Source organism: Rhineura floridana, chromosome 15 (genome assembly GCF_030035675.1).
Source record: "Rhineura floridana isolate rRhiFlo1 chromosome 15, rRhiFlo1.hap2, whole genome shotgun sequence".
Taxonomy (NCBI): domain Eukaryota; kingdom Metazoa; phylum Chordata; class Lepidosauria; order Squamata; family Rhineuridae; genus Rhineura; species Rhineura floridana.
The window spans coordinates 18710521-18735323 of NC_084494.1; the positions used below are offsets into that span (position 1 = coordinate 18710521).

The following is a 24803-nucleotide window of genomic DNA, read 5'->3' on the forward strand; positions in this document are numbered from 1 at the left end:
AGCATAAGGGAAAGGGAAGAAAAACACATAGAACATAAAGCTATCGGAGGGGGAAAAAATTATCCCAATATACACAAAGGTAGAATACAATAAAACGGGATAGAATAAAATAAAATAAGGTTGTTAAAAACACAAACATTGTAGAATAAAATTATGTTATGTTATATTAAAACATGATATTATAAACTAGACTTGTCAAAGACGTAATTATGAGATTCCAGCAAAGGACAGGAGTTACGAGATGGCTAGAGTTTCAGTTCGTGGCGAATTTTAATCGCTGCAGCAACACTGAGAGTAGTGTAAATATTTTGATTAGAGAGGAGTAGAAGAACGTAATATGCGTCATTTGTAGAAGCTCCAAGTCAGACCAGTGGTGTGTATCTAGCTTGGAATTCCCAAACTTTTTTTTCCCCTCATGGACCACTTGATAACTGCAGTTGGTCTTGGTGGACCACTTCATGATTTCTCTGCCTGTTGTATCAAATGTAATGCTCTGGGCCAGTTGCTGTATGATTTTTAATTGTACTTTTATCACTTCTTTTTATATCTTTTACAGAAATAAATTGTATAGAATTTACACTGTAATACAATAAAAATAAACTATAAGATATAAAAGAAGCAATACAAATACATTTAAAAATTAATGTGAATATTTAATAGAGGCATGCCATAGTCCACCTGAATGAAGCTCATGGACCACAGTTTGGGAACCCCTGATCTACGCTGATGGACAGCAGCTCTCCAGGGTTTCAGACAGGGGTTTACCCAGCCCTGTCTGGAGATGCCGGCGACTGAAACTGGGACCATCTGCATGCAAAGCAGATGATCTATCACTGAGCAGCCCCGAGAAAAGGGGGGGGAGGCAAAAGGAAGAAATAACAGAGGAGAAAAAACAGGCACAAGAAACAGGAGGGAAATTAAAAGGTCAGCAAAAAGCTATGGAAAAGGAAGAAAATGAAGAAAGCCTCCCCCCCCCAAACTGACAGACAGAGAAAAAAAAAGTCTGAGACACACAAAACCAGGCTTTCTGCTAATGTGTTTCTTGATGGTCCTCAGCTCTGTCCTCCCTGGCTTGTCTGTCTCAAACATGCCTGCAGCTCAGCCCTGGCAATCTCCATCTCCAGGCCCAAGCAAGGCACTTTTACAAATGTTTTGGGGAAAGAGGTCAGGGAGAAGTTAGCCCCTCTCCTCTCCTTAGGGGCGGAGGGCATCTCACATGCTGCAAACTGTGACTCATGATCTCAGCGGCCTCCTCTGTATGATGCACAGACTCCGTTTTTTACTCTTCCTCCATAAAAGTCATAATTGAGAAAGATCAGAACAGATGAAAAGAAACATGAGTCTCTTTGGATTTAGCAGAAAGATAAATGCAGGGCTCAGTGCGTTTAATCCTCCCTTTGAATTCCTTTTAAATTCCCTATAACACAGCATTGCTTATTAGAGTTTGGTTTGGTTTTGTAGCAGTACACCGAACACTTGTACATTTCCCCTGCCGTAGCTTTATCATCGTCATTATTATTACTGAAAGGAAATGGCATGGGGAAGACACAATGGCCTTTTCCATTTTTCACTCTTTGGGTTGCCAGAACAAAGATGTTGAAAAGCTGGGATGGTCTGGAGTAGAGAAGGGCTGAGAAATTATTTGAAGAAGTGAAAAATGGTAAGGTGGAGATGGTGTGTGCTTCCCCATTTGTGGATTCTCTGGTAGTGGCCAGTGTGGTGAGGCAGAGCTGCAGAGCCACCCTCCTGACCAATGGAGGCTGGTCCATTAGGACAAATGGGGCATTGCACCTCCAATCTCAGTCTGACCTCAGCCAGCCCTCACTTGCCTATCTCCTTACTTATAACCAGTCCAAGGGATAGCACTGCCTATCAGCTCCCTCCTCCTCCTTAATCTCAGTGTTGCTTTTGCAGAATTCAGCAGGAGAAGGGCGGGGACAAAATTAGAATGAGTTGGCTCTGCCTATCGTTGGCTCTGTCTCCAACTATTGTTTGGGCTCCGTGCTTTCCACCCCACTAATCCCAATGGGCACCAGCCACCACTGCTCCCAACATCACTGTCTCTACAATTTACCTGCATGGGTCTGGTGTAGGGGTCGTGTGGGCAGCAGAGCCAGTCTAGTGCTCCTGCTAGCGCACCCATGCATCCCTGCCATCCTGCCCATTCAGGGCAATTGCAGCAACACCAGTGTTGGGAGGGCAACTCCACCCAATCACACCAGCTACTTGTGGGATTCCCTGCTTAAATTTCCATCTACACAGGAGCTGGGGAAAATGCTGGGGGAGAATTGGGGACTTTTGGCTAGCGGGCCCATTGTCAATTGCAGCAATGCCCACCTCCCCACGACACCAGCCGCTGGTGGGATTCCCTCCTCGGAGTTCCATCTGTGAAGAAGCTGAGGACAATGCTGGGGAGGATTGGGGCCTTTTGGGTGGTGGTCCCATGGCTGCAGAACACATTTCCAAATGAAGCCTGCCAATGCCCTTTCATGGTGACCTTTAGGAAGACAATACAAGGTAATTTTAGCATTGCATGGAATTCAGGAAGAGGCACAGTGCTTAGGGAGAGAGCATTTAAGAATGCATAGGGACACCTTACATGGTAGAGCCACACAAACATGACCAAGCTATAGATTGTTTTTCCCTCACTGTTGCCTCTTTTCCAATTTTGTGCTCCGAAGCCATGTGACAAACATGAAACCCAAAGATGCTCTTCTGCTTGTGTACTCTCAAGCACCTACAGAACCTACCTATCATAGCACTATGTCTGCTTTTGTATAAACTCTTGCACAAGCATTTGCTGAACAGCACTAGCATCTAAGTTCCATCAGGGCACAGTGTAGGGCACCCCCACAAACCCCACATGTGTAGCTCCTATTTCTTCCATTTCCAACCTTTTAGCGTTCAGCACAAATATCTGAAGGGAGATTTGATGCACATTTTACTGAATGCCATTAGAATTTCCTTTCAGAACTTCATAATAAATGCTGAATAGGGCTAATTTACACCAACTGAAAATTTGCTCAAAATGTAGAATTCACATTTGACATTTTAAAATAATTCAAACATTTTCAAATTGGACTTTTGAAATTTCACTGGTAGGGATGCTTTTTTAAAAATTTACATCTTAAGTCTGGTCGATGATTTATTTTTTTAAGGCAAACTTGTTAAATATCAACTGGCTAAATGCAATACTTGGGAAAAAAATTAAAAAAAACACCCAAGTACAGAAGTATTCATAATTAGGCATACTGAGAAAATGTGTTTGCATGTTTTAAGACTCTAAATTAGATTTTTTTAAAAGCAAATTTCCTTGAGAATTGGTGCAATAGCAAAATTTATTTTCGTTATATTCACTCTGTGTTTACCCACCAGCTCCCAAACTCCAGGGGGTCCTCAGAGCACCAATATACTCTTATTGAATGACAATAGAGACTAGTGGCTCCAATGTCAGTGGGGCAGTGAATCCAATCAGGGTTTAATCCAAATGGTCAAGGAGCTGTCCAAGGTGCTGAAACCTATTCCCAAAATAGGTTTGGCACTTTGGACAGCTCCTTGCAAGTTCAGACCAAAACCTGGAGCATATTCACTGCCCTTTGATATCAGAGCCACCAGTTTCCACTGCTGAGTAGGGCCATTACTGCAAAAGCTCAGGCTCCCTTTACATGTCAGGATTCCTCCTGTGTGCTTACCACTAATCCTGCTTCCTACTCCTGCTTTCCTTACATTCCACTAATCTCCTGTTGTAGGGTCACCACTAGGACTTTTTGACCCAGACTCCGATTCCAATATCTGTTTCTTGTTGCCTTCTTATTTGCTCAAAGTGGTGAGGGACCCACCTCTTATCTCTGTTTTTCCAAACTGCTCACTTGGTGATTGGGAGGAAAGGCATCCGGACAATTCCTCTCTTGTCTCCTGCTTCTCTCCACTTTCCTGTTTCTGAGTCCTCAAGCCCACACCTCCCCCTGAGCATTTCTGCTTTATCTCCACAGGCTGAGAGAACAGGTGTGATCTCCAGCCTGACCTGATTTATTACTGGGACCTCCTGCAAAGGCTTATGCAGACAAGGCAGCATTGCTGCTTCCTCCTTCATTGATTTCAGGCTTTTACAGCCCACCGTTGAGCCAAAATGATTCCCAGAGCGACTTACAAAAATCAGTATTATGATGGTACCTGCCCTCAGGCTCAAAGTGCTCATTTCAGCTGCACTTATTCCAAAATTGGAATAATACGACTAGCATGGCCACTGTGCAAGGATGACAAGCAACTTTGTGAAGCATTCCATGTTTTAAATTTCTTTGGTAGTATTGAATTTATTTGGTTGTTAAATTGTTGGTTTTTGTTCTGTGTGAATGCATTGTTACGTTTTGTGCTTTGTATTTTGAATGTTTGTTGCAAGCCACTTTGGGCACAGATTGCTGTGGCAAAGTGGCATATATAAATAAACTCAATCAATCAGTGATAGTCAGAAGCAGCTGGCCTGCTGTTTACTGGAAGGGTGGCAGCATGATGCAAACATACCAGCAGGAGAGCTGGATTGGCTCCACCAGTGTGTTTGTACTATGACAACCTCCCCATCACCTTGCCCCTCTCTCTTCCAGGGAGCAGCAACAACCCACTTGCCAGAAACCTAATGCAGTGACTGCACCCCATCCCACAAGCTGCTTCTGCTCACAATCTAAAAAGACATGATGCACAAGGGAAGAGGAATGGAAGGGAGAAGGGGAAAGCAAGCTCAAGCACATGCTCTTAAAGTTACAGTTCTTACAACACTATTATGTAGTTTTATTTATTTATTTATTTATTTATTAGATTTATATCTCGCCCTTCCTCCCAGTACGAGCCCAGTTCTGACTGTGTAGACGGATTTGTCATCATGGCTGTGAGCACATATATCATTAATACTAGAGAAGGATAATCACAAGCAATTGCCAGCAACTGGGAGGTCGGCCTATCTATGCATTTCTCTTTAAGAGGTGCCAGATGGAATTATTCCAGATGCGGTACGCATGCCAACTCCAGTGGAACACTTATGATTTGCTGTGTCTCACCACACTGACCCAGCTCGTCAATTTTGCATAAAGTGAAGTTCTATCAAGCATGAATGTCACTGTCCTGAGTCCAGTGAGGAGTGACAGCAGCTTCATTGTCTATAGGTGACTGAAGGATGATGAAGTTCTCCAACAACTTGCTCTCCTGTTGCAGCTTCAGAAATGTTTCTCATCCAACACAATGGGAAGAGCAGAACCTCAGGTGCTTTTTCTACCAAGACATACTGGTTCCGATTGAAGTAAGCACTGCTAATGGCCGGAGTGATGTGGTGGTTAGGTTGTCAGGCTAACACTGGGGAGATCCATCTTCAAATCAGAGCTGCACAGATTTCTCAGAAGATTTTTTTAAAATGTTTCTGAGATGTTTCTTTTGTTCCCCCTTCTAGAAAAACAACTGAACAAGAACATAAGAAGCGCCCTGCGGGATCAGGTCAATGGCACATCTAGTCCAACATCCTGTTCTCACAGTGGCCAAACAGATGACTATGGAAAGCCTACAAGCAGGAACTGAGCGCAACAGCCCTCTCCAGCAACTGGTTTCCAGCAACTGGTGTTCAGAAGCATGCTGCCTCTGACCATGGAGGCAGACCATGGCCACCTTGGTTAGTAGCCTGCAAGGCCATGTTGCAGGATTTTCTCAAAGTATTCTCCATCTATGTGTGCACATGTGTGTGTTGGCTACAATTCCCTGAAATAACATGCAGTCCAGGCCATTGGGAAGCATGCACCATGGTGGCCAGGTGGCTGACATGATTACTGCTGCTGTCACTTGCAGAGGCAATGGGAACAAGGAATAGTGAAGAAGGAGAAACCTGTGTTACGATTGTAGTGGGACCCTCCGGAAGACCCACCTGTAATTTTGAGGAGATAGTGTGATGTATGCAATTATTCCTTTAAGTGGCTCTCTCTCCCTTGGTGTGTCCTACATGGCTAAACTTTCTCATAGCTCCCATGGGAGGGATTAGGGTGCTGAATAAAGTAATCAAAGATGATCAGTGACATCTGTGAGCGTGTAGCCAAGACACAGGTGTGGCTGATTAGTGATGTCAGCAAGAGTTGGTAGAACATATTGGGACCCACCATAAACAAATAGTATAAAAAGTCCAAGGGGAGCTCAGAAAGTTGGACCTCTCTGTGGGCAAGGATTGTGATATGTGCTACAGCTGCCCGGCCCTTGGAGCACATCTGTTAATGAAGCAGGTTTCCTAGTAACTGAAAGGACTAAGTCAACAGTACCTGCCTCTTGTTTTCTGTTTTTTTTCCTGTACTGTTAATATTTTGACTCTCCCTCTAAATAAAATCTGGGAAAGGAACCAACCTGGTGTGCTCCATTGACTCGTTCAATTTCTAAAATAATCTCTGCCTCTGACAGAACAACTGCCACAGGTAATGGTGAGCACCACCCCTAAGAAAATGTTGGAGAATTTGTTCCTCCCCTTGCAGAAATCTGTTGAAGTGGTTCTGCCTAATTTCTCTGCCCATAAATAAGGTGGAGAAATCTGAGTGTCTATTTGCATAAAGCTGTGGTTCAAATCCCCACTCAGCCTTGAAGCTCATCGGGTGAGATAGGGAGAACATAGGAAGCTGTCTTATACTGAGTCAGACTATTGGGTCGGTGATGGCTGGTGCCCACTGGGACTGGTAAGGTGGGAGGCAAGGAGACCGTGATGGTGAAGCCAGAGCCAATCAATGACAGGCAGGGCTGACTAATGTTAGTTTTGTCCCCATCCTTCTCCCTGCTGAGTTCTACAAGTGCAACACTGAGACTAAGAAGAAAGCTGGCCATCAGTGCCACCCCCTGGACTAAGTGTACATAAAAAGGAAGATGGGGGGCTGGCTGAGGACAGACTGGGGTTGGTGAGACAGAGCCCCATTCATCCTCAAGGACTAGCATACACTGGCTCCTTAGATCTCTTCAGGGCTTCACCAACACTTCCCGTGATACCTGGGATCTGATTATTTGTGGGCACATCAATACGACAAGGTATATCATCTTCATGTCACATTTTCCAACTCCGTTTGGCTTGATGTTGCCAATCTCCCATTATGTCCCAGGAGAAATGACTCACACTGCTTTGAACACTGCTGTGGATGAGGAGGTGAAGCCCTACATCAAATTGTTCCAGGCAGCTGGAAATTATCTTGGCTTCAGCAGCCCTTAAAAGAGAGGATAGTGAATAAGGCATTGATACTGATACAAATGTAGCATGTGTTTTTCTTGGTGTTCGGTCACAGAAATATCGCACTCCAATCCTGGCTGCAGGCAGGGATGGGGGAGATATTCAATTCAGTTCACATTTAAATGTAAACATACCAAATTTACACTTTTTGAAACAGTACACAGACTGAAATACAGCCATCCTTCAACATTTACACTTCCCTGAGTTTTGCAATGCTCTGCAGCCAAGTAATATGTACATAAATGCATATATTAGGGGAAAGTGTGCATATAAATGCATATATTAGTGAAAAATATCATAAACAAATGCATTATATTGGGAACATTTTCACAAAAATGTGTATACTAGGAAAACAAAAACTTGAATACAAAAATGTGTATATTAGGAAAAATTGACACTGCAATGCTGATGGATTTTCATGGGGAGTTTTTTCACACACATTGATATGGAAATGTGGAGAACTAAATTTAAGATTGGAAAAATGAAAAACAGAGAGAAGCTGAAATTGACAGATTCACTCATTCCTTACCCTGGTTCATAATGTTGGGCACTATGGCTATGTCCTGGAGCCAGCCAAATCCCAGATTCTGAACCAGATTGGGCAGATCTGGGCCAACCTGGGATTTGGCTGAATTGGGATGAGGCATCTGATTGCTGGATTAAGTACGCCCATTCATATGTCATTGACCCTACCAATTCCTGTGTCCTGTCAATCATAATGAGTAATTTCAGGTCAGACCCCCAAAGGAGATCAGCATTCCTTTCCTATAGATCAAAGGCTTGGCAGGCTGCTATCCTGGGCACTCTACCAAACCTGATTTCCATGACGTTATGATCGGATGCCTCCAGCCCCTCCCAGTCTATTCTAATTAGGCTGTCTTTAGCCACACTCTCTTATGACATCAGGTGACATCACTAATTCTTACATAGAACTAACTCTTTACAGGATACAGCTACATATAAAGACATATTATTAAGCAGATTCAGGCCCTTACATATAGGGTATTAAAGGGGCAATTGCTAGATTCCCTCTATCTCCATCTTGTGTCATTTTTCAATGCCAGAGAGCATTAATGTGGCTACACTGGGGAAGCATGGCAGATCAACAAATAAAGTGGAATGATGCGTGAACAGTCCAGTATATATCCACCATTAATGCACTATGATTGTGTCAGTGTCATGTTGCAGAATATGTCAATTAAAAGGACCAGTCTGGAGGGGCCCTAAGGCTATCCAATAGTGCCAATGCCTCTCCAGCATGGAAGGGTCTTTTTCCACTGCTGTAAGTAGCAAAAGGCAGTGGGTGGGGATAGGTGGGGAGAGAGAGATGATAGGTATAATCCCATTCATGACAAGAAGAATGCTGGTTGTAGGGAGCTTTTTTAGTCCTGTTAGCCCCATTTTGGAGCTTTTATGGGGATTCCAGAGTGGGACTGGGGAGGGGAATGTTTTTCATCCCTGAAAATGCCAAATGGGCAGATATGGATTTGGTCTGAATTCACACCATCGCTATTATGAATGTGCACCTGATTGCACGGAAACATTCGATAAAACTGGCTGGCTCATGAGTCAAAAGTTTCTTGTCACCTCGCAAGGGAGTTGCTCGCTACCACTGCTATTTCTATAAATACCTATAGCCGTGTGTGGCGCATGCGGTCAAGATCAAAGGAATCAGAGGCCACCTGAATTACTAGTTATGGAAAGAACAAAGATGAAATCCATTTTCACCCAGAGTAAAAATCAAATTTACTTAATTATACTTGGGTTCTAGTGAACCTGGTGCAGCAGATTTTCCTTTTCTGTAAACCATGCACACACACACGTGCACACACACAAACACCTGCATTGTCATATAGAATGCAGTTACTCAATTGGGGTGTATAGCTCATCTTATTCCTATGACTATGCATGGCATGCCAGCTAATATAAGCAGGAAGCCCAGAAGCATCAGAGCTGGCCTAGAGGCACTTCGCTGCCTGAGGCGAAGGACAGATGGCACCCTCCTCCCAATTCAAATATTGAAGTCAGCCAGACTAGCATTTGAATCTTACTTCAATACTGGCAGCAGGGCAATGTTATCCAGTGCATTCATGGGCAGCATGTTAGCTCATGTTGTACAAGGCAGGCTGTGCACAGCACATGCACAGTGCTCTATCCTCTTAACATCTCACCTCCACTGCCCATCTCCCAACGTCTGATGCCTCTGGTAGCCACCCCACTCAGCCTTGTGGATGGGCCAGCTGTGCAGACTACTGCAGTGGGCCAAGGGGGCAGTGCCCCACCAATCTCAGTCTTCTCTCAGACTCCACCTGCCTTCTATACTACTTACAACCAGTCCAGGGGATGGCTCTGCCTATCATTGGCTCTGGCTCCATTTACTGCTGGTCTCCCTGCCGTCCTCCCTACCAATCCCAACGGGCATCAACCACTACTGGTACTGATGGTTAAGTAGCTACAACAGGACTACTGAAAAGCAAAGGGGAGTGATCAGCATGTCCAAGGCCTGAGGAAGTAGAAAACAACTTCAGTGGGGGAGGAGGCCTAAGGGAACAACAGAACAGAACAAACAGGCCAGCGAGGACTGAGTATGCCACAGATTGCTGAGTGTCTCTTGTCGGGAGGAAAGGAAAAACATGGGAAGGGAAAATGGAATGGAGTATGCTGAAAGAAGGCACAGCTAATTAGTTTCCTGGAATACTGAACAGGAGAGTTCCACATTGCAACATTTTGTTGCAGGTCTCACTAGCAGTGCTGTTTATTTCCACACACATAGCACAGGTTCCACTCCACACATCGTTGATGGTGTGCGAAAGAGGGATGGGGGAGAAATTCGATTCAGTTCACATTTCAAGCCGAATCTAGCAAATGTGCACGTTTGGAAACAATACAAGAACTGGAACACAGCCACCCTTTGAAATTTGCACTTATAAAAAAATATTGCAAGGCAGTTCACCAACCAACAAATGTTAACAAAAATGCATACGTAAGCGGAAAGTCTGCACAAAAAGGAATATATGAATGAAAATAACACATAAAAATGCATTATATGATGAGAAAATACTTGCAAATATGTGTGCATTAGTCAAAATTGCCTACACAAATGTGTTTATTAAGAGAAATTTGCACTAAATGCTGGAGAATTTTAATGATTTAAAAAAAACTCTCAAATTGCTGCAGAAATGTGGAGAATCGAATTTAAGATTGGAAAAATGAGAATCTGAAAGAACTGAAATTAGCAGATCGTTTCATCCCTAGTGTGAACAGGTGTTCATCCAACTGTCCACCCTCTACTTTTAAAACAAACTGCACAAACACAGCCTCACTACACTTCCACAGTCTATTCCCCCCCCCCCGATTTGTGCAAAATCACTGTAAGGAAACATCATTTTGCACACACTCTGTTTTTCCAGCACACTTCAAACATCTGTACAACACACAGTGCCAGGAGTATGCTGCTCACACAAAAGTCTTTTCCCCAGACTTACTCTGTATCACAACAGCAATCTTTCACTCTGTGCACTTCTGCATCCCCTGTGTGCAGGGAACAGTTGCTAATACCACTTGACTGCGTCGAGCAATGGGCTCTGATCAGTTATGCCAGCTGTCAAGCATCTATCTGCAGCTGTTGCTTCAGCCTCTGTGACACAATTACTGCTCGTATCACTATGCATGTTTGCAACAGAAGCAGAGAAGGAGCTGTCTGCTTGCCTTTGATATCAGCTGTTTTTGCTTGCATCTTCACCAGGCCACCTCTGCAATCTATTCAAGAAATCATTCCCAAGTTTTGCACACAATCCCAAGCAGAGCTTGGAAGTAACTAGTTACAAGTAACAAATTACTTGTAATTCATTACTTTTTGAGTAACAAGTGGGTAATTCCTTTACATTTTGATTGTAATAGAACTAGGAGTAATTTTACTACATTTGTGGAGTAATTGTAACGTTTCCAGAATTACTTTTGGGCATTACTTGGGGGGGAGCAGGGGAAGTCTTCTGCTCCTCTGATTTGTAGATGAAAATCATGTGCCTCAAACTGGGCTTCTGTGCAGCGTCGCTCTTCCCTCATGCTGTGTGGGTGGGCAGGAGGCAATGAGGGAGGAGGTGGAGAGTGAGATGGGGTGGAGTGGAGAAAACAATTATTTAAAAAAACGGATAGTGGTGGTGAAGAACGGAGTGGAGGGAAAAAGGGTCCAGAGGTCAAGAACATGGATAAAGGAGGAGAAGGAGGCAACAGCAGAATGGAGATAAAAAACTGTGGAGGTGAAAGATGACAACATGTTTTGGCACACAAAGTGGCCTCCACCACCCTCTCTGGCTACTGTGCTGCATTTGCAGTATTTTAACTTTTTTGCATCTCAGGAAAATGTTTGCTTGAGTGAGTATCCCTTAGTTGGTGGCAGGGCAGGGTCCAGGAGGTGGTTACGTGAGAGAGATTATGCTTGCCGGCTGAGTGGGGGGGGTTGCACTTGGTTTTACATGCAAAGATCTGAGTAGTGGCCTCAGCCTCCCTCCCCACCACCCTTACCAGTGGAGAGACCACCATTGCTATCTTATAAATAAAAATAATTATTCTACTGCCTCTGTATGTGTTTGTTTATTTTTAATGTTGTTTTAGGCTACTTAGATGTGCAGCAGCCAAGGCCAGCACCTTGTAGACTTCTTTTAAGTAACTGAAATGTAATTGTAGTGATTACTTTGGAGGAAAAGTAAAGTAATCAGTTACTTTCAAAGCAATTGTAATTGTAACAGTAATTACTACTTTTTGGGCCATATAACTGTAACTGTAATTTATTACTTTTTAAAAGTAATCTTCCAAGCTCTGATCCCAAGGTCCAACTGAGGATGTTGTGATGATGATGGGCATCCTCAGCCAGTGATGACTGGTGGAAGACATTCCTGCTTCAGAGCCAGGATGATCCACAATGGATCCAGGACTTCTGTTTGGGTGGGTGGGGGCACTGGAGGGAGGGCTGCATTTTCTCGAGGGGTAATATTTATTTATTTATTATGATTTGATTTATATCCCGCCCTTCCTCCCAGCAGGAGCCCAGGGCAGCAAACAAAAGTACAAAACACTTTAAAACATCATAAAAACAAGCTTTAAAATACATTAAAACAAAACATCTTTAAAAACTTTTTTTTAAAAAAGGGTTTCAAGACATCTTTAAAAAAAGGTTAAAAACGTAATGGGTTTTTTTTATTAAAAAAAAAGGTTTAAAAACATATTAAAAAGCAATTCCAACACAGACGCAGACTGGGATAAGGTCTCTACTTAAAAGTCTTGTTGAAAGAGGAAGGTCTTCAATAGGCGCCAAAAAGATAACAGAGATGGCGCCTGTCTAATATTTAAGGAGAGAAAATTCCACAGGATAGGTGCCTCCACACTAAAGGTCCGCTTCCTATGTTGTGCGGAATGGACCTTCTGATAAGATGGTATCTGCAGGAGGCCCTCACCTGCAGAGTGCAGGGATCAACTGGGTATATAGGGATAAGACGGTCTTTCAGGTGTCCTGGTCCCAAGCTTTATAGGGCTTTGTACACCAAGACTAGAACCTTAAACTTGGCACGGTAGCAAATGGCAGCCAGTGCAATTCTTTCAGCAGTGGAGTGACATGTTGGCCGTACCCTGCCCCAATCAGCAGTCTCGCCGCCGCATTTTGCACCAGCTACACCTTCCGGACCAACCTCAAGGGCAGCCCCACATAGAGCACATTACAGTAATCGAGCCTAGAAGTTACCCGTGCATGGACAACAGTGGTCAGGCTATCCGCATCCAGAACCAGCCCCAGCTGTCTTACCAGCCGAAGTTGGTAAAAGGCACTCCTAGCCATTGAGGTCGCCTGAGCCTCTAGTGACAAAGATGGATCCAGGAGCACCCCCAAACTATGGACATGCTCTTTCAGAGGAAGTACAACCCCATACAAAGCAGGTAACTGACCAATTACCTAAACTCAGGAATGACCAACCCATAGCTCCTCCACCTTGCTAGGATTCAGACTCAGTTTATTGGCCCTCATCCAGCCCACCATTGAGTCCAGGCAGCAGTCCAGGGCTTGCATGGCCTCTCCCAATTCAGATGTTACAGAGAAATAGAACTGGGTATCATCAGCATACTGCTGACACCTTGCCCCAAATCTCCTGATGACCACTTCTATGGGCTTCATATAGATGTTAAACAGCATGGGGGACAAGATGGTACCCTGTGGCCAGGGGGCCGAAAGACAATCACCCAATGCTATTCTCTGAAAATGACCTTGGAGATAGGATTGGAACCACTCTAAAACAGTGCCTTCAATACCCCTCTCACTAAGTCGGCCCAGAAGGATACCATGGTCAATGGTATCAAAGCTGCTGAGAGATCAAATAAGGGTAACAGGATCGCACTCCCCCTGTCCTTCTCCTTTTGCACACCATTTAGAGAGTTGGAGAAGCTCTGGCCCTCTCTCTGAATGTTTATCCTTGAGACTGTTGGCCATGCTGGCTAATATGTCAGGGACAACATGTGGTGGGCAGGGTCAAAGCTATTGGTGGGTGGGGCCAGAGCCAGAAGAGGTGGAGTCATATCTCTTTCTCTCCCTCTCCCTCTCCCTCTCTTTCTCCTCTTCTCCCTTTTTTGGGTGGGAGGGTGCCTGTCAGCGTCCTCCTCCTTAATCTCGTTGTTGCCCTGGTAGAACTCAGCAGTAAGAAGGATGGAGTCCAAACTAGGTTAGTTGGTTCTGCCTCTCAAAAACAAACAGATGAGGAAATTTGGGGAACTGAACTTATGGCTGGAAAAATTAGAAACTTAGAGAATACGGAACTGACACATTTGCCCATCTCTAATGACTTGTCAGGCAATCACTTTCAGGATACCAGCAGTTACATGATGATATCCCAGAGTGAATGCTGTGCTGTATTTTGGAGCTGCAAAGGACAGATCGTAGAAGGATATCTGCTTGTGCAGATCCATCCACCCACTCTTCTGCTGTACTCTGCAGCAGGGATTCTTGGGACATTTCCACACACTAAGAAAGATGGGTGAATTCCCCACCCCAGCTCACATCAGAATGGTTTGGAAATGAGCTGAGGTATTGCCCCCCAAAATAATAAACAGCTTGGCTGTTTTCTGAAACAACCTGAATTTGCTCATTTTACCCAGGGGTAGCATTAGAAAGCAGTCCCTTTTGAAATCTGGACCCAGAAGAATCTGGGAACTTTGGGCCATGATGGTCCCTGGGTGTTTGGTAGTGCTGTACCAAATCCTGCCTTCAGATTTCTAGAGAATCTTCACCCCAGGCAAAAGAGGTTGTGGGTTGCATTTGTCAGTGTGGTGCAAAGAAGATCATTCCATCAGAGCAAGCACTTCTGCTTGCCCTGTGGGACAATATCCCCTCTCTTCTCCCTGTGCACTTTCTGGTTGTTCTCACAAATCTTCAGAGCAGATTTTGGGGGGGAGGTGTGGGGGGCAGTCCTGTTGTGTCAGCAGGAATCCTTCCACTGGCTTCTGCTAGCGCAACACTTCTCTTGAATGCAGCCCTTTGTTGTTTGTTTTCCTGCCTCTGCCTCTGGATGCTTGATTACTTCCTTTATATTTTAATTTTAGCAGAGGTTGCAGTCTGCTAATCAAAAGATCCTGTGGCCTGTTAGAGACAAATTTATTGCAATATTTACATTTTTCAGGGCCAGAGACTGCTTGGTCAACTCTAGCACGTTAAAACTTGTCCTCACCTCCCATGAAATTTGTTGATTTTTAAGGTGTTTCAAGACTTAGTTGTTTTTCGCTGCCAACATACTCACAGACCCTCTGGAATTTGATTATAGCCCTTGCAGCCAGCATGGCCAACAGTCTCAGAGATGAACGTTCAGAGGGCCAGAGCTTCTCCAACTCTGGTTGAAGTAAAGTCCATTTTATGCAGGAACTGCACATTTGTGTTATTTTGTCCATCCAGCATGCAGAGAGGTGAACCTATTATCACAGCTGCAGTTATGGCAACAGGGAGGGGGGGAATTGGCATTAGATATTATTGGCAGGATCAAGTGCCTATATCCCACTTATTAGTTTTCTGGAAGAGAAATAACACATTTCATATTAAAGCTCCCATTCCAAACACATAGGGGGAGTGGGGGTGGGGAGCAAGCTTATCACCCTCCACCACCTTTCTGACATCACCTGTACATGGCTGCTGGCTACGGATGGATATAACAGTTTGAATCTGGTGCCTGTGTCCCTTTCGCATGTAAGGCCAGACAACCTATTTATTAAGCATTCATCTTGATTTGTTTGCACAACAGGTTTGTTTGGGGAGGCTAGGCAACATCAGGTATTTACTAAGTACTCATTCTGATTTGTTTATGGGATGGTTATACAGCATTGCATCTAGTAATTGTCACCCCACAGTTCCCACTGCATTTCCCCCATCACTTTCCTTATCACAAAAAGTCTGATTTGGGGGGGGGACGAGCACAAGAACATCCAATCCGCTGTTTGCACAGCCTGAATTTACCAGTATGTGAATGAATCGCATCCAAAAGTAGCAACAGTCTGGAGGCATCATAAGTCTGTTCCATCTCATTTCTATACGGATCTTTCAGGGAAAAATCTAGGGTATTTTTAAAAATTGTTTAAAGGTGATCTGTGTGGGAAGTGTTGGGATGCAGGCACACCTGGCACCATCTTTATCTATTGTTAGGCACCAGGCAAAAACCTTCCTCTTTACCAGGGCTTTTGGCCCTTAATTTGAAGGGTTTTAGGTAACAGTGGCCTTTTAATGTGGCAGGTATTGCAAGACCTGCCTTTATTTATACTGATCTGTTTTAGGTTGTGTTGTGCTTGTTGTTGTAATGGGTTTGTTTGTTATAATTGGTTTAAATCTTATGGTTGTAAGTCGCTTTGGATTGCTTTGCTAGGAAAGTGACTTATAAATAAAAACAATAACAATAATGCAACTCAGCTTGCTGGTTGCTTGCAGGGGCAAAGAGTAGATACAAAGGGGAACCTCCAAGCTTCCTAAACTGTCTCACTATCCTTTGATACTTGTACTGACCTTCCTTCTGATAATGGAATGATATTCTAAGGGTTGCTGAACTCACTTCCTGACTCCTCCCTTTTCTTTGACTGACACACACACACACACACACAGAGAGAGAGAGATTTGTCTCTCTCTGCTGAGATCAAAAGAGCAAGTATGGCTCCCTTGCATCTCCAACTTAGTTAGCTAGAACAAAGAATTCTTTTCTATCCAAGTATGCATTTCCTATAATAAGCAAAGCTTTCTTATTTTCCATGGCAAAACTCTCTGTGTGACTGGAACAAAGAGAGGTCTGCTCATACAACACTCAACATGCAGCCATCTTCCAAGCTGTGCGCTAACTCTACTAAGTTAATTCAACAATCTGACAGCTGATTTTTCTGTCTTTGTACAGGTACTAGCTGAGTGCAATGGCTAATACACAGAGCTTCGGTTGCATAGGTTGAAAACATATCCTCAATTCCGCCTGGGATCTCTGGGACATGATGACGTCTCACCACTCTCTGGGAGAGTCTATGGTGAATAAACAAGAACTCATGAGGACACACCTCCATATGATCTCCCCACAAGTGGTGGCATGCCTTCGTGTCCTGTCACTCCCAGGGCAAACTGCAGACACTTTTTTAACTCTGCATGGGAGGAGCTCTGCATGCTAGCTATGCAAGGCAGCTACTTCCTGTGAAAGAAAGAAAGAAAGAAAGAAAGAAAGAAAGAAAGAAAGAAAGAAAGAAAGAAAGAAAGAAAGAAAGAAAGAAAGAAAGAAAGAAAGAAAGAAAGAAAGAAGATCAGCCCTTGGAGCTTCTCTTTGTGGAATCTGACTTCATTCATTCATTGGCGATCACTCGTGGCCGAGTAAGATTGTCTTCCAGGGTAAGGACTTTAACAGTGGGTCCGTAAGTGACTGTGGAGGCCAATTCTGGATCCACACAGCTTCCCACAGTGAGGACATAGGTTTCCAGATGGAAGATGGTCACGATGAGGATTTGCTTGACATGCCTTCCACTTATCTCGTTTGTCCCTTTAGCCCTGTACTTGTGCTTCTTCAAAGTCCATAGCACCTTTGATAATGGCCGACCTCCAGTTGGGATGCTCATGGGTCAAAGCTTCCCAGTTCTTGATGCTCATGTTACATTTTTTTAGATTAGCTTTAAGAACATCTTTAAACCTCTTTTGCTGGAGTGTGGATTGCAAAGCAGACCCATGCCCAATCGGCACATTAGTCCAGGAGGTGTGAATCAGCTCAGTCTACTTTCACAGCTGAACTCCAAATTCCTCTCCAGTCTGTACAAATTACTGTCTATTCCTTTTCTCAGGCATATTGCATGTTAATGACCCAGAGTAGCTGGTGGGTGTTTTTTTTTAATGGGGAGCTAATGGCTAGGAAAGAGTCGGACATCTCTCTTGAGAGTTTTAAACTTGGAAGGTAATACAATACCTGTGGCCTAAGAATAATGTGACTGTCTCTTTAAAAGCAAGAGTAACTGGCACAAAAGAAGGCAGATGAGGGAGAAAGTGGTGGGGCAGATGAGAGAGAAATGGGGAGACCGCTGCTGCTGTTGCTTCTCCTCCTTCCGGTGGTGTCTGGTGGCTCCATGTTGCTGGGGCAGTGGAATCCACTTCGGCACCTTGGATAGCTCCTTGAAAGTTTGCGCTAAAAAACAGAGCAGATCCCACTACCCACTGACATGGAGCTACCAGCCTCCTCTGCTTCCTTCTGTGCTATGCCCCATGGTAGCCAGGGCATAAGCCCCAGAAGATGCCTAATCACCTGGAATACTATAATGGCATAGGCCAGGGACGGGGAACCTGTGGCCTTCCAGATGTTGCTGAACTACAACCCCCATCATCCCTGGCCATCAATCATGCTTGCTGGGTCTCACAGGAGTTGCAGTTCAGCAACATCTAGAGGGCCAAAGTTTCCCTACATCTGGCATAGGAAGATGCCCAACCATCTGGAATATGTGCATAATAATGGAAAGTATAGCCCTGAGCTGAGGCTTTTTGTGATTATAGTCACCGATGGAGCACCTTTTATTTCCTTCTGTCCATGCCAGCCATTTTGTGCTGGCACCCATGCTACCTTTATTGATATATGTACCAGCACATATCTTTTTTTTAATCAAAAAAGTAATGGTTCTGAACATGCACAGAATTCATAGTTTCATGCTTAAATTCATCCCCATGCTTCTGCAATGAGGCAGAAAAGCTTCCAGGCAGACATGAGCCCAGCCAGTATTTCATGTTTTGGAAACTGACTGCCTCTGCCTAAAGCACAGGCAGAGCTAAATCTCCCCCCCCCATAGCATCATCAAAACATTATTATTTATATAGCACCATCAGTATACTTTGGGGGAAGGGCCATAGCTCACTGGTAGAGTGTCTGCCTTGCATGCAGAAGGTCCTAGGTTCAATCCGTGGCATCTCCAGGTAGGGCCACGAGACACCCCAATCTGAAACCCTGGAGAGCCACTGCCACTCCGTGTAGACAATACTGAGCTAGATGGATCAATGGTCTGACTCAGTATAAGGCTGCTTCCTACATTCCTAACATGTAGCACTTTACAGCTCAAAGCAAAAGATAAATCCCTGCTCCATGGAGCTTACAATTTAAACAAAGACAAGAGGGGTGTAGTTTACATCCTGAAGTATAAGAATGGATGAGACTGGTAAGAGGAGTAACAATTCTAGTCTCCTGTGAACAGGGGTGTAGTTGTCCAGGATCTCAGGGGGTCACAGACCCCTTACCTTTTTGGGAGCAGGGTCTCAGCAGGGTCCCTCTGTCTCCAGCATCCTATGAGCCAATCGGCATGATAGAAGAGTCTGTAAGTCACTGAGAAGAGTCTTCTGACATGCTTCCTTCTTCTTTTCTGCTGATTGGAGCTAATCAGAGTGAAAGGAGGTGTCAGTCATGCTGATTAGCTCCTAGGGACACCCGTTTTTGTGAGAAAAGGCTTAAACAAGGATGTCATTCCCAAGCAAGCAGCAAAAGAAAAAATAGGGAGGGGTGCGCGGCTGTGACTAACAGGAAGGGACCCTGCACTTCTGAATTTGCCACTACGCTACTGCCCATGCATCATGTGCAAACTCAGCCACCATCTGTTTATACAGGGCTTGATCTTAAAACAAAGCGGTCCACACAATAATATCTTATTCTCACTTTCGCCGGCTGTTTGTGAAGGAGCTTCCAAGGTGCCACAGTGCACCCTCTTCCTCTGCCATTTCCATCCCTGTCTTGCTCAAAGGCCTTTTTTTAATCAGCTGGATGCCCAAGAAATACAAAAAGGAATTCACTGAAGGTGCTTTGAGTGATGTTCCCCACCGCCACCTGCATCAAACTAAGTGAGAAGTAAATCAACCTGCAGCCAGCCAAGCAAGCATGGTGAGGCCTGCTTTCATATGTCCAAGCCTAGAGAAAGGGTGACTTTAGCGGCACAGTCGTGTGGTATGATGCGCTCAGCTTTTCCAACAAAGGCCTTCTCTCCCTCCCCCCAACTTCTTGCTGCTGGGGGTCTTAAACAGAGCATGCATTTTAATGTCTTCTTCCCTAATGAGGTCCAGAATACAGAGGGGACAAGACTGAAACTGCTGATACAATTCAGAGCCCATAAAATAAGTCAGCAAAGAAGAAAAGGAAGCCAGCTGGGAATTCCATGCTAGCCAGCTTGGCTAGGCCTGCTCTCGGGCTTTGTCGGAGCCACAGTTGAGCTCCCAGACATCCCTTTTCTGCAGTGAGAGCTCATCCATTAGGGCAAAAGGAGCATTGCTCCACCCACTTCAGTCTGCCTTCAGCCAGCCCTCACTTGCCTCCTTTCTTATTCACACCCAGTCCAGGTGGTCCACTGCATGTCCACATTAAATACTCATCTTTCTTTTCTTTTTTAAATGTTTAATCACAAAGATATCTTGGACATCCGAGAAACAAGCCTATGAACAGAACAATGCCTCTCCCTGAAGCAATTTGACAAAGTTACTAAAAAATGCCACTGCACAGATTGACATGTATTGATGGTGGTTGCCATTTTCCAGCATTATCACTTGCAAAGTCAATAAAGGGGTACCAAATTCCAAGAAAATCACCTGCGTCTCTTTCACCACCAAGTACATCCTTTTTGCCAGCTTCTCCATTAAAGCTATGGTCCAAACCTTCCGTCTGCACAATATAATAGAATTGTCTGACAATTAAATACTCATACTGATTTTTAATTGCATTTTTATTGCTTCTTTTATGTTTATATTGCATTTTATTGTATTACAGTTTGAATTCTATGGAATGCAAACTGTAATATGATAAAATACAATCTAGGAAATAAAGGAAGCAATAAAAATACAATGAAAAAATCAGAACCTACCTAATTTGCATTTTCAGGAACAAAAGAAGAACGGAAACACCTCCATCCTTTGAAATTTGCCCTTCTCCAAATATTGCAGCGCCATTTTCCAGCCAAGTACTTTGTGCAAAAATGCATATACTGGGGTAAGGTGTCTGTTAAAATGCATGTATTAGTGCAAATGACATGCAAAAATGCATGATTTTAGGAGAAATGGAATTGCTAAAATGTGTATATTAGAGGAAATTACATGTAAATGTGTAGATTAGGAGGAATTCACAACAATATGACAACGAATTTTCATGGGGATTTTAAAAAAATAAAAAAAATAAACTGATGAATAAAGAGAACTGAACTGAAGGTTGAGGGGAAAATGAGACACTGAAACCAAAATTGATATATTTGCCCATCCCTACATGTCGCTGATTGAACATTTTGATATAAGTCTCCTTAGAGTTGTTTGCAATTGAGAAAAAAATGCTTTATTAAATGCCCAAACATTGTTTTATTTGTTGAATAAGGAGATCAACAGACAGTAAACAACCCTAACCAAAATAAGTCACATCTATCGATTGGCTGACTAACTAAGTTTACAGACAAGAGAAGGTCCAGTGCAGTAAATGCATATGTGCTGCTGTAATCGCTTCACCTGGAAAAGAAGGCTGTTAGACCTAGTGACTGTTGCTATGTTTACAAGAAGAGCTCTGTGCACAGCTCGCCGTTTTGCACAGCGCTTGAAAGCCCTGCTGTATAAATCATTACTTCCAATCAAAGGCAAAAAGGCAAGGTTAAAGAGAGCTTCCCTGGTCCCTAATGGGCTTTAGTGCTTGGCTTTTGTACAAGGGGGCTTTGCAGCCATTAGGATGATTTCTCTGCTCTGGAGAAAGGCTGCAATTGTCTTTTTGCTTGTTTGCATTTCATTTGGTTCCTGGAGAACCAGGGAGCAAAGCAAAACACTTTACTCAGAACTGGTCATAATTCCCCCCCCTCCATTCTCCTCGGAGCAGGCATCAGGAGGACTTGGTGGATTGTTTCCTGATCAAAAGCAATGAATCGCTGAGATGAACCCTCGAGGACATAATCATGCCATGTTGACTGCACCAGCACTTCTCTCAGTCCCCGAGTCCAACTGTCAGGCCCAAATTGGCACTGAAGGAAACGTGCTTCTGCTGCCGCCTCTTTCGTGTACAAATAAGCGGAGCTGATGCCACAATCTGAACCTTCATTTCCAGCTCCTTCCTAGTCGTGGGGAGTGAACGAGGACATTACAGTGGCAATAAATGCTCAAATAACAAAGCAACATCGAAATGCAGGACAGCATTGTGGAAATAAATCCTGCCCAATTCAGATGGGATCAGATTAAAAAAAGAAAAAAGAACGTGTTTGATTTTTTTAAAAAAAAGTTTTTAAATGTAATTTTTGAAACAGAACTAGGCAGATAACTCCTTGAGAACACAGGCTAACAACTAGAGTGCTTCGGAGGAGCACTGCCTATGTGCTCTCCTTCACAGAGGACCATCTAAGACTTCAGGGACAGGGAAGCTTTTCCAGTCTAAAGGCCACATTCTCATCAGAGCAACCTTCCGGGGCCGCATTCCAGTGGTGGGAAGGACCAGAGGAACAGTGGGCAGAGCAATAAATGCAAATACTGCCTTTGTACAGTAGGCTAGTCTCTACACGTATTCACACGTGCTTCTTTCCTCTTATGAGTGGTATTCAGTGCTAGTCCTATTCAGAGTAGACCCAATGAAATGAAAAGGCATGACTAACTTGAGTTCACTAATTTCAGTGGGTCTACTCTGAGTAGGATTTAGTTGAACACAACCTATTGGCATGCATGAATCTAAGTTAGTCAGGTTCATTAATTTCAATAGGACTGACATTGGATACTATCATATAAGAGTGAGGGATGCCAGGAAAAAGGATCTGATCCATCAGGGCTTTTGTTGGATTCTTAGAAACCCAGACCTCTGTGCATTGCCAAAACTGGTCTGCCTTGCAACCACCACTCATTGCTCAATGTTCCACAACCAGATGGGTAAGCCACAGTGTCCAAGGCCAGATGGTGTGTCTCCTGAGCGGCAGTCACCTCTAGGCTTTGGGCCTCCGGCAGGGCCCCCAAACTAAGCTTTAATTTTTTTAAAAAAAGTAATTATCTGGTCCTCCTAGAAAGAAGGTTTTGGAGCAAAATGTGCATGTACCTTTCTAAGCAATTTCTGTGAAATGAACAGGTCTGGCTGCTCTAGCCTGTCAGTGTTTTTAGCCAATGAGTGAGTATAGTGGCATATGATGGCAGCCTAGGCTTTGGTTAAAGATTGGCAGCATTGGGGAAAACAGGGTTCTTGGGCCTTAAACAGCTATATCGCCATATTCAGGACCAGTAGCACATAGCTGACTTGGTAAACACGAGGTTGTCTGGGTATTGGGGTGAGGATAGAGAAACAGCAACTGCATTCTGTCTAATTTTTTGTTATGCTATATCCCATGGCAGCCACTTTGTGTTACGCTATGCCCCACCCATGGCAGCTATTTTGTGACTGGTGCCCTCAGCACTCTCTCAACATCACCTGAGAGAGAGAGAAAATGGTCATTTCCCAGTGCTCCACTTTATGTCTTTGCTTTTCTGTGATAATGGAGTCATTTGCCACTACAGCAGACTTTCCCAACTAGTGCGCCACCAGGTGTTGTTGGACCACAACTCCCATCAGCCTCAGCCAGCATTGCCAATGGTCAGGAAAGATGGGAATTGTGGTCCAGCAACATCTGGTGGCCCACGAGTTGGGAAAGGTTCCACTAGAGTCACAATATGTCAATTGCGGATCATAGCCCTCCCCCATAAAAAAAGGAAATGAAAAAAGGCTGCAGCTGGTGTCTCGTGGAGCCAGTAGGTATATTTGTTATTTGCGCCTTTGAAGGATGACCTCAGTTCTCAGCTCCGCTCACCAAATGGTCCATGCCTGTTAATTATTTGCCTGACAGAAGACAAGTCTGTTACAGAGGGTGTTTAATTAATTAGTGTTTGTTTCCTGGATAATTGCTTACCCAGCAAAAGCTTAGCATAACTGGCTGCTCTGGGTCAGTTTGCACTCAACAGCAGCAGCTGTCTAAGGAGTAAGAGGGGTGTATGGGTCACATATACACAAACTGTGCAGTGCTGCTGAAGGCCCAGGTTTTAACTCTGGAAATCAAAGGGATTCATTCTGCCAATCTCAGTTTGTGATTTTTTTTAAAAAAATATCTGTGTGAATTCTTGTATGCATTTTTGCCTAACATACACTTCGTTGCAAGCAATTTCCTCTGATACAATAGGTTGTATTCAGCTGAGTCCCGCTCAGAGCAGACCCAATGAAATGAATGAACCTAAGTGAGCCATGTCGGTTAATTCAATGGGTCTACTCCAAGTAGGACTAGCGTTGAATACCACCTAATGCATTTATTTACATTATTTCCACTAATATAAGCATTTCTTGGAGCAGCTTTCCCTAATATACTTTTTGGATGCAGTTTTTGGTTGGAGAACTGCATCACAAAATTTGGAGAAGTGCAAATTTCAAAGAAGAACAGCATTTTGGTTCATGTATTGGTTGAGGATGTGCAAATTAGAAAGGCTCACATTAAAATGCAACCCAAACAACGTAATCTCCCCCCTCCACTTCCCCCCTAATGTGAAGGTTTAAGTAGCTTCAGTGGCTAGGGATGCCTTTTACCAGCTTAGACTGTTTGGCCAACTGTGACTCTATCTAGAGGATGTGGACATTGCTTCAGTTGACACCTAGTCTGGTTAATTTTGCACCAGTTATCTGGAGTGGCATCCTTGTTATCATCAGAAACCAGGTGCAGGATTAGGGATTGTGTTTCCTGCTTTAAGTGTCTGCTTTCTTTCAGTATATTCTGTTTCTATATTTATTTTTAAAAGCAACAAGCTCTGCATTAAAATGCAAACCTGATGAATTCTTCTCCCATCTCTATTTTTAAACAGGGATTTAGCTGGATCAGCCATCCCAGAGACTGATCCCACAGCTATATGTGAAGAAATGCTAATGGAGCATCAATAAGAGGGCCAGTGTGATAAATTGGCTAGAGCAGCCTTTCCCAGCTGTTGTTAAATTCCAATTCCCATCAACCCCAGCCAGCATGGTGACTAGTCAGGGGTGATAGGAACTGTAGCCCAACAACATATGGAAGGGCCCAGGTTCCCTCTCCCTGCTATAAGCAAAGCATTAGCATAGCAAACTCA

At 43.9% G+C, this 24803-nt stretch overlaps 1 pseudogene; it reads left to right on the forward strand.

Moving 5' to 3' along the window:
• Window positions 1–4190: 4190 nt before the first annotated feature.
• Window positions 4191–4291, forward strand: LOC133371034 (U6 spliceosomal RNA; annotated as a pseudogene).
• Window positions 4292–24803: the final 20512 nt, after the last annotated feature.